General features: G+C 44.6%; 1 protein-coding gene across 3 annotated transcripts in view; it reads right to left on the bottom strand.

The window, feature by feature from the left end:
* The window catches only part of LOC119463913 (endothelin-converting enzyme 2-like), a 28,313-nt gene extending 18,201 nt beyond the window's left edge, over positions 1–10,112 (bottom strand). For 2 of the 3 annotated variants that reach the window (XM_049656259.1, XM_049656260.1), the window contains exons 1-3: positions 9,818–10,112; positions 7,023–7,085; positions 590–625 (exon numbers count right to left, since the gene is read on the bottom strand). The gene's annotated coding sequence lies outside the window, so the exon portion shown is untranslated. The remainder of the gene's footprint in view (positions 1–589; positions 626–7,022; positions 7,086–9,817) is intronic. The other variant, XM_037724735.2, reaches the window with a different exon arrangement.
* Positions 10,113–17,551: the final 7,439 nt, after the last annotated feature.

Here is a 17,551-nt window from a genome sequence, read left to right as displayed (position 1 = left end):
CGAGCAGATGCCGTCAAAATGGGTGTTGTCGCGACGAGCTTATGCGGAGTCTTCAAGGCGGTCTTTCGCTTTTGCGTCTTGCTTACCGAGCCTCCTTTCACGGTTAGCGTTGCTTCTTCGGGCGTGCAATAGAAGCTCAATTTACTAATACAGTGCTCCTGTGAAAACAATATGGTTGGAAGCTGCGCTGTAGGGGGCCAGCACTACCAAGGCAAGGCTACTATGCACGAGCACATGTATGTACGTACATCATACACTCGCTGAGAAATCACAAGGGAACCGGACAGTCAGAGAACGAAAACGCAAAAAAAAAAATGTCTTCAGACGAAGCTTCAACTCGGAAACGGAAAAACAGTTTAGCTCAGCTTCCTTTGAATCAACTACTTTGTTGCATTTAAAAGAAAATGTCGAAATTTGCTGACTGTTGGTTGCACATTTTTATTTTGTCTGTTTACAAAAATCAGAAAATTTCAAAAGGACCCGCTTTAGCTGAGGACCCGTTTTAGTGACATTTCTAGCTTCCAGATGCACGTGGCCGCGATTTTCTACCCGTCACCGCAAGATAACAAGGGGAAGCAGGTTTACACACCTTCCGTTCTGTAGTGTCCAGCAGAGCATCTCCGGCCTGAAACAGAAACAGGGAAGAATTTTAACGTACGCTCTACTTTCATGGACTTTCATCATAAGCTTGGCTTTCTAACGCATCAAACAATGTAAGTGAAACGTCACACAGTTTTCCACGCAGGACTGTCAAATTTTACGCTGTTAAATTCCTTGTGGAAAGCATTTTAGTTAAAATTAGTTTAGGAATAGACTCTAAGCAAGACAGAGTCGTAGGGAGCATGAAGACTTGAAGTGTTCACAGTGACCTAACAAAGCAATGTAACAAAGTGTCTCTAGCAGAAGCCAGTAAGTTGTGTTCAAAACATGGTGGCAATGACGTGTTTCCGGCTTTGCAATTGCTTGCGGCGCACCTAATGCGCAAAAGCATCCCCTTGAAGATTGGTGTCAGTTATCCCAAGGAAGCGATCGCTGGGCTTTGAATTTGGGCACCACCTATGTTTCTATACTGAGAGGCTTGTCTTTGTCAGGGCAACAACTGCTTTCCTTGGCAGTGTGACACTCCTCCTTACCCCAAAAGGGGGAGAAGAATAAACGGTTGATTAAGGTGAGTTCGAAAAAGGGGCTGTTTTGTTGTCATACCGAGGAAAAGGGGGCGGCTGTCACCCATATTGTCTGAAAATCCTGCAACATACCCATAACCACCCCCATTATCTTTCTGTCTCTATCACAGATAAAGAATCGGCCTTTGGACATTTCGATTTTTATCAATCTCATTTACGCACCCGTTTATTATCCGCCCTCATTTGGTGGTGACGGAGAGATGGCTTATGAACGCTGTCAAGAACAGCGCTTCTCACCTTGATGGAACCTTGTCGAAACACTGGCTCCTTCCTGAAACTTTGACGTTTCTTTGCACGATAGATCATTTTGATGGATTGTACTGGAGAACAGATCATCAAAATACAGATAACAGATAAAAATAGGCTACATGGTGACCACCGCCAACAATTTATTTCTGTTGAAAAAAAAAAAAAAACCGCCAGCCCTTCCCCTATCGAGAAAATGATGGTAAGCGAAGCTTGTCGTGTGTGTATCTAATCTTCCTGGTGATTTTCTTTCTTTCTCTCTCTTCCTCTCTCTATCTTCCTCTCTCTCTCTCTTTCTCTTTATCTCTCTTTCTCTCTTTCTTTTTTGTCCTTGGCATGTGCCATTGAGCTTGGACCCTTCTGCACTACCACCAGGATCGGCCCACTTTTCATTGTGACACCACCACCACCACCACCGCCGACTCTTGTAAGCCTATAAAGCTTCGCTTAAAAGAAAAGAACATGAAATTGAACAGTTTGCTGCGCGTATTTTTGCACCACTCTTGGTTCATGTGAAAACCTAATCATTTACGTGTGTGCACCCATCGTCTCAATTTACTTGGCTCGTCGATGTAATTGGCGGGTCACTCGCACACACACATGCTCGTTTCGCGATGTGGAAAGTACGCTGTATTTCTCTCGCATCCTGATATTTCTTTTGTCTTTCATAACGCTGACGTCTGCTCGAAGACAGGAACGCGCGATCACTCTTATGCTTGAACGTGCGCTAGCCTTTTCGCTTTCATACTTACGTTCTGGTGCAATCAACTCTACAGTTTTTCCTGCAAAATAATATGGCTCTGAAATTATTCCATTCCGCCCAGTTCCGAATAAAGACAATCTACCAATATATGAATCAATCACTTAAATCAGCTAAAGAATCACCAAGGCGCTTAGCTGCGAAATTCAACATTTGTGCCAGCAACGCCCTCTGGTATCAATCACGATATAAAATTCATCAACGCTAACGTCATCACAAAATTCACTAGGGGTGATTAAATTGAACTATGCCGAGATCGGGCATCATTATTACCTTGCCTCATCATCATCATCATCATCATCATCATCATCATCATCATATTTATGTTCACTGCAGGACCGAAGGCCTCTCTCAACGATCTCCAATTTATTTATTCAAAATGCCCTACAGGCCCGAAGAATGGGCATTAGGTAAGGGGAGCTTCAAAATTTTGCATTGTATAAAGAGCATACAATTATACAGAACATAAAGCACTTTGTTAATAATAATACAAGGATGTCAGCTCGCTTGCGTCATCTGAAATCATCCTATATGCCTGTAAATTTCCTAATTGTGTAACAAAACCAACCATACTTGCATCGATATAACGCGTTTTTTTTCCCTTGAACGGGCATCACGTTATAATCGGGTTTGTGACATGAATATCATCATCATCAGCCTATATTTATGTCCACTGGAGGACGAAGGCCTCTCCCAGTGATCTCCAATTACAGCTGTCTTGCACTAGTGGATTCCAACTTGCGCCTGCAAATTTGCTAACTTCATCAGCCCACCTAGTTTTCTGCCGTCCTCTACTGCGCTTCCCTTCTCTTGGTACCCATTGTGTAGCTCTAATGGTCCACCGGTTCTCCACTACATGGCCTGCCCAGCTCCATTTTTTCCTCCTAGTGTCAACTAGAATATAACGCATTGTTTTTTTTTTCGTTCTTTTTTTCTGGCACTTCAAACTGCAGTGAGCTAAACCACTAGGCACCACCACGATCGCTACCACTTACGGAACCGTGTTCGAACATACACGAAATCGAACACGCCGTTGCCGAGTTCGATTGTGCCGTGGGCACTTCTGAAGTGCTGCATGCAGGTCCGAAAACCTATACTCGTGGACAACACTCTGTGGCAATGAAGGGAAAGCTACGGAGGCAAAGCGCGCACAAGTGAGAGCGCTTCTGAAAAGAGTCCCGCGTTTTAATCCATGGTAGTTAAGGCTGGGCAAGAGAAATCATAAACACCTTACTAGCGACAGTTAAATAAGACAGAACACATCGTTGAGCGTAAAAGTTTACTTATTTTGCGGCTTTTCCCTTCTGCGTCTGGACAAACGCGAAACCGTCGCACGTGGAAGCTGCGTCGATTCAGCGTCTGTTCCGAGCAACCAAAAGCACTGTCAAACGCTGCCGGACTACTTGGCGCGGTAACACATGTGGAGCATCCACGCGCCCGTAGCTTTCCCTTCATAACCACAGAAAGTTGTCCGCGAGTATAGGTGGCATGGAGGACGACGCCGTTCTCGCCGACAGTAACACAGACACCAGCACTGACAACGAGTGAATTGTGCGTGCGCTCGTACTTTAACTGTATTTTGCAAACGTGGTTTGAAGTAAGGATGAGTAAAGGGCCCTGCGGGCGTCCGCCTTTATGCGCCGTTTCCTATTTTCATGCGGCATCACTTCGTGTTATAATCATTATATATATATATATATATATATATATATATATATATATATATATATATATATATATATTCAAAAAAAGGAAAAAAGACGAACGTTTATGGCATATTTACTGACTGACGTTTCGGCCGGAGGACCGGAATTCGTCGGCACTCCGACGAAGGCCGGTCCACAATAGAGTACTCGCAGTCCAGTACTAGCCCAGCGCAAATACAGTACTATACCCTCCTCGATAGCGCTTTCCTTGGCACCTGTCCGTCACTGTAATAGACCACTTGACTGCTAACATGGCTTGCCCAACTCCATTTATTTCTATATAAATAGCATCTACCCTCTATTCTCTTTAATCCATAGGGGGTAACCGATGTTCCTGCGTAAAGCGCTGTATTCTCCCTAAATAAATCGAAAGTGAACACTGACTTACCTCCTATGGAAAGCAAGGCAAAAGCTGAAAAAAAAATGAGGGGAGGTTGTACTGTATAAGTGAAGCTGTCACGTGAAAATGTATTTTCGCACTGTTCCTGGTAGAAAGAGAGTGTGCTGGGCAGTGCTTACATTTTCGCGTCCTAATTTGTACACGACACATATTGCATACCGACCACTGTAAAATACGTCAATTTCGCCTTTTTCATATCTCCTATTAGGTGTAGCTTACAAAATTGTTATGTGGTTATTTACTACCGAGATACAGAACTGAAATTGGTACTTTATTTATTTATTTATTTATTTATTTATTTATTTATTTATTTATTTATTTATTTATTTATTTATTTATTTATTTATTTATTTATTTATTTATTTATTTATTTATTTATTTATTTACGGCGAAGCTGTACATGGCTAACCCGGCAAATTCGCTGCGTCCGTGCATGTGCACCGTTGCGCCGACAACGAAAAATCTTTGTCTGCAGAGCTAGTGTAATTTTGAGTTTCCGCGTAACAGAATTATGTTTTCTCGTATGTTCAAATAACAATTCGATGCTATCATGTCTGCACGTTGTGTGTAAGTCGTACTTTACAAATTTTGTGACGCACTTTAGTTTGAGAAATTGAATTAGTTTATTTACGCACTTGCGCCAGGCGGAGGGTCTACTGGAATGAGGCTATATTCAGCACTCCGGCACACCTGCGTGCGCGCGTGACGAACGTGTGCACGCACGATGTATCTGTCCTTGAAGAGTGGGCGCTCTGTCCACTGCAGCGATCGCGCGGAGTGTGCTGCGACCGTAATCGACATCAGGGCAATACTGTTAAATTGATGTTCACATCGAGAACGCGGGTTACGCGCAAGCGTATGGACGCCGCGAACGTGCAACGCGGCGTCGAAGCACCAACGTAAAGGGCGCGAACGACGTCGTGGACGCTACATTGATCTCGATGGTGCGACGCCTTGTGGTGGTGGCACTTGTGTAACGTCGGCAACAGCTTCGCTCTACATCCGCTTTCACAGTGTGGAATGGAGACGGACTTTTTTTTTCTTTTAGATGCGAAGCAGCTTATGGCGGGAACTTTGTCCGTCCCTACCGCGGCGCCCCACACCCTCACAGCGCATGCGCGTCCCCTCCCTCTCTCTCTCCTCTCCTACGCTCCCCCCTTTCTCTCCTCTAGGAATGCGGAGCGGCGCGCACGACAGGTGGTGCGACAGCTGCACACTCCGCTGGGGGCGCCACTGTAGTTCCGCGGTATGAAAACGACGGAGCGCGCGCGCCTCATTCTCTCTCCTGTGCAGCGCCGCGATGAGCACTCGGGCCGCTGCTGCGAAACCATCTCCCGCTCAAGCTAACCATCCTCCCCGCTGCTTCGCATCCACACATGGTTCCCTTTAGCGGGACATGGAGTATTTTTTATTGCGATAGCAATTATATGGACACTTCTACCGGATTTCTGCCGTCGCCGTCGCCGTGAGGTTCCCTATAGATAAAATCTTCGCCGCGCGCCGTATGCCCGAGCGGAAGCGTGCGGGGACGCGCGCTTCACGGAGAGCGAACGCACTCAATCACCCACGCGCAAGCAAGGAAGCGGGAAGCCAGCGCCGGAGGGAGCGCGGGGGGGGGGGGGGGGGGGGGGCGCACTTGTACGCTGCCAACAACCGCGCTCGTCGCTCGTCCGCACCGTCTCTTATCTCCACACGGCTCTGACCTTTATGCGCCGTGCATTCGCCGCTCAGTTTCCGTTGAAGCGATAGACCGCACGTACCTTCGCCCGCTCCGGCGTATATACGCTCGCTGCCAGCGTTTTGACAGTCGTCGTCTGCAGTCGTTCAGTGTGATCTATTCCTGTTTGTTTGTGCGCGCTCACACCACGCTTGTTCATTCAGTTAGTAATATTCGGGCCACATTTTCCAACGCACGCTACACATGCAATGCTGCCCGGATCGGCAGTGCAGCACTACAGGTGTGTCCCTTCGCACGCGCTGCCCACGGGAAGCGCTTCTCATCAACACCACCGTTTCACACGCGCCTTCTCGTGGTCATCGAGTCTCTCTTCATGTCGGTCTACTTACGCCGCAGCACACCTGCTTACTTAATCAGCTCATGTTTACTACAATTCATATTGCTACCAAAGCCGCTCACCTTACTTCGTATGACATTGCTGTGTTGCTATCGCATTCATTGCTTCGCCCTTAGGGCGAAACTGTGACATTTTTTTTCAGTTTTCTGTACAATATTAATAATTATGGGGGTTTTACGTGCCAAAACCAGTTCTGATTATGAGGCACGCCGTAGTGGAGGACTCCGGAAATTTCGACCACCTGGGGTTCTTTAACGTGCACCTAAAGCTAAGTACACGGGTGTTTTCGCATTTCGACCCCATCGAAATGCGGCCGCCGTGGCCGGGATCCGATCCCCTGTACAATATTTGTAAAAACCATGGGAGCCTTGGAATAGGGACACCAACCATCGTGCCTTCTTTTCTTGATTTTCAATTAAGTTTTTACTCACTCGCTCACCTAACCAATAATCTGCTTTTTGCGGTCGCTATATTTTCACTTCGTCTTTTCAACTCAACAGATTGTATCAAATTTTGTTCTGTAGATGCCTAAAAATAAACAATTTCTCCTTTCCCGTGTACTTAGATAGGAGCTCACGAGCTAAAGCTTTCTCTTTAGTTGCGCTGTTCAATGCTAAACAGTTAAACCCTCGATCACGAAGAGATACTCACGTGCAACGTGCTCGTAAGGACCTGGCGGGCACAAATTTCCACTGCTGGACAGGCTGCGCTCTTCTGCAGAATGAAAAAGAGTGCAGCAGTGATCGTGGCTGAGTCATGTACACAAGCTGCGTGTGCCTGGAGCCTTAACGTATTGCGCAGAAAAGCTGAGGATCCATACATTACAGGCATCACCATCGCACGATCCTTGCTTCCTTTTTCTTTCTTTCTCTCTTGACACATCAACCGTCCACTATAGGACATTACATCGGGGGTGCGCGTATGACTAACGTTTGGAAACGTTACTTAGTTGACGACAATTAAATGGCAAGAAGTGATTTTATTTTATTTCACATTTGAAACCGTTGCAGTCATTTAGATAAGGCTAGTTGGTGCTGATTCATACTGAACGAATTGTAAGTCAACGCGTCGTCATCTCGTTTCGTCCTCTTGAGTTCGCGCTGTTATTCGTTCACTGTGGACGCAGTGAGTCGTAGCTGTGATGGGGATGGGAGATTCATTTCAGTCGCGTGCTGTATGGACGAATAAGGATCGCTGAAATGCAACTTCGTGAGCACATGGTGCCCGCGTTGGTATATGGCGTCGGCATTTCCGGATTACGTCACAACCAGCGCGAACAGGCCTTGCTTTGTCTAAAATGTCTCGATCGGAGTTTTACAGCGAAGCTGTATATGACTCAGATCCCGGAATTTCTTCGTCTCCGTCGAGAAAACAGTCGACAGAAAACGATTCCATGAATTGAAGCGAAAAGTGCCTATCTCCACTGAAATTACGCATGCAATACACACCAAAGCATTCGTTTCAATAAAGGAAAACAAAAAGTGTCAAAAACCACATGATAGATAAGGCGCGTTCGAACAATGTGAAGCACGTAGCGATCGCCGCATGCGTTTCCCGGTAAAGATAACGGTTGAATAACCTGTAGTCGCCGGGACGCGGTAACTGCAGCATATGAAGCCGGGAGTGACGTCACTACACTTCCACACGCAGAAGAACCCGACTAGCAACTGATTTCATTTGTGTTGTGACAGCGCTATGGGAAGGCCACGAATAGTTAGGAATCCTGAAAAGCAGCGAGAACACAATGAGCGGTGACAGGAACAGTAACGTCAATATGCACAACGGCGTCGTGCTCAGCCTAGGCATGCAGGACGCAGCGGTTCCTTCGAGAGTCCTAACTATGCGTGGCCATCGTTCAAGGCTACGTCACGTTGGTCTATCGGGTCAGGTGATACCACAGCTTCGCTGGCCAACCACCTTCACAGCGTGGATTGGAGTCTAAATTTTCGTCTAATTTGCGCATCTCTTCCACATCTGCTCTCCCCATGGAGGGGACATGTAGAAACAGGCAGTGGCGCGTTGTTGGACGAGTTGGTACATATTTGGACGATAGAAGCGAGCACAAAATAATCAAAGAGAAGGAAGGAATCTGTGCTCCGCTCCAGCGGATCTTTATTGGAAACCATCAGGTCAAAATATGTGCTTCGACAGGTCGTCAGGCATGCGCGCAGTGAAGACAAACATCCACCTATTGCAAATTATGAAGCCTGTTGATCGCATCGAATTCACTTTGTCTAAGCAAAACTGAGGTGTCGATGGCGAACAGTGGATGTCCTGTTCGTTCACATGTTCCGTGTCCTGTGTTAACTTGTCCTCCTGTGTCCTTCCTCGTCCCTGTTACTTGTGTGCTCGTTTCTATATATATATATATATATATATATATATATATATATATATATATATATATATATGGCGTGTGCCACATGCGGTGCCGTAGTCGATGGATCAATAAATCGATTGAGTGTCTGGAAAAGTGTGTGTGCGTGGATTATCGGAGGGACGGGGGATTAATCACATGAGTGATAGCCCACCTTATAATTGAATAACATATTGGCTGGTAAGTATGTTATTCAATCAATTGTTCAATCAACCTTTATAATTCAATTATTGTATACAAGTACACAATGTGTATGCTGGTGAGTGGGACCACAGAATTTAGTCGGTTCTGGAAAGCGTCCCTTCATTAAAGACCAGTTTTCTCCTCTCATCAATACGGGTTTCCGAATTTTTGCGCGCTTTGATGTTCGACTCGCATGCGGCGACCAAAAATCGAGTAATGTTCCCGCGTTACTCGAGTACTAGCACAACAATCAATCTTCCTGAACGTTTACGCGGTCGTGGTCTAGCTATTTAGAGCGCAAGTTCACAAAGGCGTTTGTACGCAAGAGGGGTTCGGAAGAAGGAGTGCTAGCCAATCTAAATAGTGAGCTAATAACGCAGGCGCCGCTGATGGCTATTCTTAACTGAAAACGGCTGCGAATGCTACAGCGGATACCAGAGATAACCTGTTATTTGATTTGGTGAACACAAAACACTCAATGAGGAAAATTAACGTTTACAACTGATCACTGTGATGTGTGCATCCCAGCCATATGAAACGAGTCTCCATAATCACTGTTCCAGCAATTTTTGGTTGTTAAAACGGTGGTGAAAGCTTTCTCGTTGTATTAATTATATTAATTGCGGTAGTATATGAATTGGCCACAACGTCCTCCTGCGTCAGAGACTGCTTCAGTTATAAAAACTAATCTTGAAGGTGTTCTGGGGGAAGGAAGAATCCATCAAGCTCTCCTTGAAGAATGTGCATTATTGTTTAATTTCTACAGTTCCTGGGCACTCGTTCGCCCATAATGGAAGAGCTTTCGTACAGTCGTTCGCTTAAGCTACAATATCCCGGAATACGTCTAACATCCGAGAGATCAGTTGCGTAGAGAACACAGCCATACCTAGCGGTTTGGTTTCCGGTTCCAGTCGAACGGGGGCGTTCTTGCGTGTCGTAGGGATGCTGTCGCTCCTGGCTGCATGGTGAACTGTGTCCTTGACTGCACACCTGACTGCATCCTCGGCTGCAGCCACGGCTGCGTGCTTGACTGCGTCTTTAGCGACGCCCTCGTCGACTTCCCTGGAAACGCTCTTGGGACTGTCCTGAGCGATGCCTTTGACGCCTTCGTGAGTAGGGACTGTCACGCTGAGACCTGTCGAGTTAGATGTTGCCTACAAGTCAGCACTTTCGCAGATGTTTCATTCGGTTTTGGGACCTCGTTTCATTCGATGACGCGCTAAGTTAAACGCGGTTTAATGGAACTCTTAAGAACATAGGTTAATCTTTGATCATTTATTAATAGTGAAGCCGTTATGACACTCCTGCAGTAATAACAGGACCACTTTTACCGGAATACAAGGAATAATGCTACAAAATGCGTAAAAACGAAATAAGGGTGGCCAGCCGTGACCATTGCCTCAGAGTTCGGGTGGCGCGCGCTATCTCGGGGGGCATGCCATGACGTCTTCGATTTTGGCAGTCTCTACACGGGTATAGTTAATGGCTTATCGGTAGATGAGGCTATAGGATTCCATTGTAGGAGACTTTGGCAGCAGCAGCGGATCTGCGCACAGCCTACTAAACCACTGTCTACTGTCTTTCAGCTCATGTCTCATGTATATGAATTGCATACATTTATATGACTTGCAGGAAAGTGTCTGTACTGCCTTTATTACTTGTCCACAATATTTGGAATTGTTATTAACAGAAACTGTTTGGAATTGTTATTAACGGAAACTGTTAATCAAGTTTGATACCACTCTCACAGTTGTATTTGTGTCCCGACCCTGCTACAGCCTTACATATAAGGCTAGCAGTATGTATTAAATAAATAAAATAAAACTGTCGTCGATGCATTGCCTCGTGTCACGGGAGGACGGTGGTCAGCGCGGGAGTCACTGGTGACTCGCTAGTGAAACGTCGACGCATCGCCCTGTAGCATATCAGGGCAGGACTGTGATCATCCTGGTGGTGTTCTTTAGATGCGAAGCAGCTTATGGCGGGGGCTTTGTCCGTCCCTCCCGCGGCGTCCCACACCTCCACAGCGCATGCGCGTCCCCTCACCCCCTCTCTCCTCTCCTACGCTCAACCCCCCCCCCTTTCTCTCCTCTAGGAGTCCTCTACTGCACGGAGCGGCGCCCGCGTGCTACACCCCCACAGCGCATGCGCGTCCCCTCCCCCTCTCTCTCCTACGCTCTCCCCGTTTCTCTCCTCTTGGAATCCGGAGCGCGGGAGTCACTCGTGACTCGCTTGTAAAACGTCGACGCATCGCCCTGTATCATATCAGGGACTGTGATCATTCTGGTGGCGTTTTTTTTTTTTTTTTTTTTTTTGTGCTGACCCGCTGTGAGCGCCACCTGGATTACTATTTGACTCGGGGCAACGCCGGGTGTACTGAACCGCACTTTGGAAGCAGCAGCGGATCTGTGCACAGCCTACTAAACCACTGTCTACTGTCTTTCAGGTCAGTGCTGTTACTGTTTCTTTCTGCTGCTGCTGACAAGGTGTTTGGTCATGTCGCCAGCCGAAACGTAAAAACATTTCAAAGAGCTGAAACAAGAATTTCGTGAGATGCGTACTGCCCTCGAGAGAGAGCTGCGCAAGGAAATACGTGACGTGAAAACAAGTCTTGATTTTTTTAATAAGTTTGAAGAAATGTCGGTCCAGTGCTCGCAGCTTGTAGAAGAAAATGGTGAGCTAAAGGCTCAGAATGACGTTCTCAAAACTGAATGCGATCAACTGAAGAAGCTGGTTCTAAACAATGAACGTAGAACTACCGCCCTGGAGCAGTATTCGCGAAATCGAAATATTGAGGTGAAAAACGTTCCTGTTATAGAAGGTGAACAGTTGACCAAGGTCGTTCAGAAAATTGAAGCTGTCGGCGAGTCCGTGAGGGAAGATGACATAGAAATTTGCCATCGAGCGACTACAAAAGATGGCTATTGCCCACATATTGTTGTACAGTTCAACAGCCGGTCAAAGCGTGATGCAGTATAAGGGCGCATTCACACTTGCGACTAGACGATTTCCCGCGACTGGCGACCAGAAGGCTACTCAAGACGAACGATGTTCACACTGACAAATGCGACCGACGAGTCGCTAAACCGAAATGTCTCGCGATATGCCGTTCACGTCTGCTTGCCGATGCCATAGCCGCGTAAAATAAGCGTCAGCGTATACGGACATCCTGTTCCTTCGCATCTGATTAGTTCAGCTGTTCTGCGACTGCGGTCACGTGAATGAAAAATCGAGCAGTGAGCGACTGGCCCGAAACGGTCGCATTTGAAGAAAAGCGACCATTTTTGCGACTACTTCTGACTGGTCGCTTTGCGACTAACTTGGTCGCGCGACCTCTCCTAGTCGCAAGTGTGAATGGACCCTTAGAGAAGGCGAAGAAGACGCGTTTAGCGACAGCCAGTATTGGTTGCCCAGGAAATACTTTCCTCTATGTAAATGAGCACCTATGCCCGCAGTTAAAAAAGCTACTTGGACAAACTATTGCGCGCAGGAAGGAAGTCGAATGGAGATTTGCCTGGTCGAAGGGCGGCAAAATTTTTGCGCGAAAGGATGAGAAGTCGCGAGTGCTTCAGATAAGAAGTGAAAGCGATCTAGAAAAGATTGTATAAACTCGTTTCTTGAGTTCCATCAAAAAAATGAATATGGCTGCAGATTCTTTAACACCATACGAGTTACGTCTATCACTGTCCGGAAAGGAACGCCACATGTCCCACCTTCATGTAAATGCACAATCTGCCAGAAACAAGGCAGACGAGATAACGATACTGCTCGAATCGTTTGAATTCACTTTTGACGTCATCATGGTTACCGAAACCTGGTATCGCCACGAGTCTGAAGTTCTTCGTATACCTATTTAGGCTACTTATTTCTTCAACCGGGGTGATAAGATGGGTGGTGGGGTTATGATTTTAGTAAAGGATCTGTTTCAGTGTGAAATAGTTGAGCCTTTTTCTATGATTACTGACGATTACGAGGTGTTGACGGTGAAGTGTAGTTCGGAATTTTTTTCTGTGATATACCGCCCTCCTAAATGCAACGTGTCTACCTTCCTTATGTTTTTTGACACTCTACTGTCGTGGGCCAATGAAAATGATTACCACCTTACTATCGGTGGAGATCTAAATATTGACATGCTAACTTCCAGCCCCCAGTGTCTAGAACTTTCAGATATCTTGTAATCTAACGCATTTACAAATGTTATAAAAGAGCCTACTCGATTCCATGCTCAATCCTGCACACTTATTGACGTCATTATAACAAATAACATAAATGCGCCTATTTGTGCTGGTGTCCTTAAAACACATATTAGTGACCTGTATACGTAATTTTAAACCAAAAGAAATTTCAATTGAAGGATGCAAAGCCACCACCTCCAAAATTCTGGTACATATGCCCAAGTACTATTGATATGTCCACTGCATGTATATCCAGGATAAAAAATGGGACGCCATTTTCCGCGAAACCGATGCAGACACAGCGTATAATGTCTTTATTGAAACTTCCATAGAAGCCTATAACAAGTGCTTTCCAGTCAAAACAAAAAAGCGGCACGCAAGGCAAGGAAACCTTGCATTACTTCAGAGTGCCTTAAAGCTATAAAATAAAAAAAAATGCACTTTACGAGCGCTTTTTAAAATCTAGGGACAAGGAAGACTTTGAGACATTTAGAAAACACAGAAATATTACAAATTCTCTTAAGAAAAAGCAAACTTGATTATTTCAGTAACCTCTTTGACCCTGAAAAAAAAACATCTGAAGCCGTCTGGAAAAAGTTAAATATGTTGCTTAATCCAAGCTCCGACAGAAACACATACCGGATTAAACTTACTGTGGACAACGAGATCCTCACTGGTTATGACCTTTCCGAAGCCTTTAATAAATTCTTCACCTCCATTGGAGAGAGCTCACATGACAATGATTTCGCCCGGTACATGGGCACGCAAATAAGAGAAAGTGCATTTCTGTTTCCGGTAACTACAGAGGAGGTTACGGCTCATTTCATGTCCCTAAAGAACAGCAGGTGTTGTGACGCTGACGGCCGGGAAATTCGGCCTTTATTAGGCACTTTTCCTAGCGTCTTCAGATAGCCAAAGTTTCTATTATTTTCAAGGGTGGAGACAGAAATAACATATCAAATGATAGACCCATTTCTATTCTGCCAGTTTTTTCTAAAGTAATTGAAAAACTAATACATGAACGGATAGTTTCATTCTTAACCAAGCACCACATTATGACGCCTTTCCAGTTTGGTTTCACAAAGCAGCGTTCAACCGAAACTGCTCTACTAACGCAAAAAGAAATCATACTAGATGCATTCGAAAAGGAAACATACACACTTGGAATTTTCGTTGACTTTTCAAAAGCCGTCGATAGAATTAATCATATTACACTAATTAAAAAAACTAGGCCACTATGGTTTCCGGGGTAGCTTCTTAAATGTAATAAAATTATATTTGGAATACCGACAGCAAAAAGTTGAAATAAATAGCTACGCGTCTAATTTTAAAGAGTTATCAAATGACGTTCCCCAAGGTAATATTCTGGGTCCACTACTTTTCAATATTTATGTAAATGATTTGGTGAACATAGATAATAGTAAAACGTTCATTATTTATGCAGATGATAGAAGCTTGTTTTTTAGGGACTGCGATTTGCATAAACTTGTGCACAAAGCAAACGATGTCTTGAAATCATTGAACACACGGAGTATAAGGAATTCGTTAGTTATAAACACTTCTAAAACAAAATCAGTACTCTTTCGTCCCAAAAATAAGCCCGTAAACTGCGATTTGACACTAACGATTCGCCCGGAAACAATTAAAATTGAACCTATAGTGAAAACCCTGGGAGTGATTTTTCACGAAAATATGTTATGGAACAATCACGCTGAGCTTGTTCACTCTAAACTTTCTCGTGTCGTAGGTGTCCTATCACGTCTGCGCTTTCTCTTGCCGTAAAAGATCAAGCTTCTACTATATAATTCTCTATTCTTATCTACACTAACTTATTGCTATCTGGTATGGGGCACCACAACGAAAAAGAACTTAGGCAAGATATATAGACTACAGAAAAAAGCTGTACGCATAATTACAGGTGCTCCACGCGATGCACGCTCTAAACCCATTTTTGAAGCCCTTAACTTACTACTAATGCCTGACATTTACAATTCGAATTTACTTAAGAGATATCGTACTTGCAGAAAAAATCATGATTCTTTTCTCATAGACGTAGCGCATTTAACACCATGCACCTGCCCGTATGGCACGCAAGCCTCAGATGATTGGAAAATCCCTTACACACGTACCAACTATGGTCGCCAAATGATGAAATATTTACTGCCACATACACTAAACAGGTTTTCCCCCCAAAATGAACACTACCATTCTTTTTCTACAAACATATTTTTTGTGCGTTTCAGAGCAAAAGCGATATAATACTCAAATACATGTTTACCACTGTATTATAAGTACTTATTATTTCTTGCTGTTTGCTATGTGTTAAATGGTGTGAAAGCCCTTGTCAAGCCTTGATGGCTTTTTGCTTTCACTCCACAGCATCACTGTTATGACTGTTGTACTGTATCATCTGGTGTTGGAATAAACTGATTTGATTGATTGATTGATTGATTGATTGATTTGAAGCAAGTTTCGAGAACTTATCCCACGCCAAAATGGCTCAAATACGAGAGTACCTTGAAATGTGTGGCGTCACACTAACATACTTGGTGAAGTATTGGCAGCAAACTCAATAAAACAATGTTTGGTTTTCATTATCTCAACTAAAGAGCAAACGTCTCCAGGGAAACGAGTGGAAATATAGTTTTAGACGACTAACTTAAACAGCTAATCTGATTGTGCGTTGCTCTGCAGCGCCCCTTTAGGCGCTATGCATTCCCAGCGATTGTCAATATCAGGTAGGCCACTTCTCACCAATATATTCAGGTCCCTCAAGCAAATGGCTTTGCTCCGCAGTGGACTTCTCGTGGTTGAGCAATGCTGCAAAGCAGAAATGACAGGTCACAAATAACACACAAATACTTTTTGTATTTTATCTGTCAAATTAATACTAACTACTGAAACAAAATATACTAATTGATACTAACTAGCTGAAACAAAAAGAGCAATATTTTCCTCTCACGGTTCTGTAGCATTAAACCCTCGGACCCTGTGGTGAAAGATGCATCTACCAGCAAAGCTTGCTAGTGTTACATGATGTGCATACTTAAACTCCGTCTAAAAAATATATCAGCTGTTAAATACGCACGTAGGCCGCACGCTCAACATCAGAATCGTTTTTTTTATTACTTTACAAGAAACGACATTTCTCGAAATGCCATTTGATGTATTCTTCAATACAACGAGCAAATTTTGATTCAATATATATACAGGGTGTCCCGGCTATGACGCAGCACGATTAAAAAAATAGGAACGGCGTTACGCGAAGCAAACCTAGTGTGTATTGTTTCCAGTGCAGCGGAGTAGCGCCAGTAATTTTTTGGTTACTGAGATTTAATTAGGTAATCGTAATTAATTATCTAACTCGAAAATTACTATCATAATTATCAAAGTGTCAATGGGAAGATTGTAGAGCAACATGAGAAATTCCTGATACAGCTTTCTGTTGCTCAATACATGCTACATAAATGTGTTTTTCCGAGTGTGAAAGAAGCCCGCGAATACACGCAGAATTGCCTCGAGCGGTCAGTCGCGCGGTACGGCTGCTAACACGATGCTTCAAATCAATTTGCTTTTCGTTGTCTTTTATTTGCAGCCCGTCGCGGCAGCCTCACGTGCATGCTCGCGCGAGCAAACGCCGCTGGCGCGCAGCGAAGCATATAGTCGTAGGGAGCCTACATGCAACGCTGTATATAGACGGAACGCGCGGAGTGATACATTTTGGCGACCGTACTTCTTGCGTAGCTTCCACAGCGTTGTATGAAACAGAGTATAGAGATGTGCTGGCTCTGTTCGCTACGAGATTACGCACTGAAACAACAAACGTTACCTAAATATTGACGCGCGCACTTGTTTGTCCTAACAAACGTTAAAAGTTATCGCTCAGCGCAAGACGCGCATTTCTGTATCGGTAGTTTTTCGAATGTTATCGCACGTTCTATCCGTTGTCTATTGTCACCGAACCTTGTGTAACCTGACTGTACGTGAGTTGTGTAGTACTTCCTGGAAGGCAGGCGGGTACTATAGCGATAACGCTGCAAGCTTCGGCGAGTCATTTATGAAAGTGCTTCACCCGCAGATCAGATTTCGACGACCGAAAGTGGTGCTCACCGCTGTCATTGTTGTGATTGTTACCTGTTTTGCTGGGCACAGGTTATTAGTTCGGTGACTTGCGTTGTGCTACTGTATGGTTGTTCAGTCACTACAACGTGACAATATTCTCACTGAATCAAATAAATTTCGTCAAGTGCGCCATTCCTTTAACAAATGGTTAGCTTTCTTGAAACGTTTGGCTATTCGCTTAGATTGGCAATTATCCTCGAGGGTCGCTGCCCAATTTTTCCTAATTTTAGATATGCTGACTTAAAGAATATGGCCTAATTTAAAACGGATTTACAAATAAATCAGCAAGAAATGTTTTCTTCAATTGTTTATTAGATGTGCGG

Source organism: Dermacentor silvarum, chromosome 9 (assembly GCF_013339745.2).
Source record: "Dermacentor silvarum isolate Dsil-2018 chromosome 9, BIME_Dsil_1.4, whole genome shotgun sequence".
Lineage (NCBI taxonomy): Eukaryota > Metazoa > Arthropoda > Arachnida > Ixodida > Ixodidae > Dermacentor > Dermacentor silvarum.
This window is presented reverse-complemented; position numbering and strand designations above follow the sequence as displayed.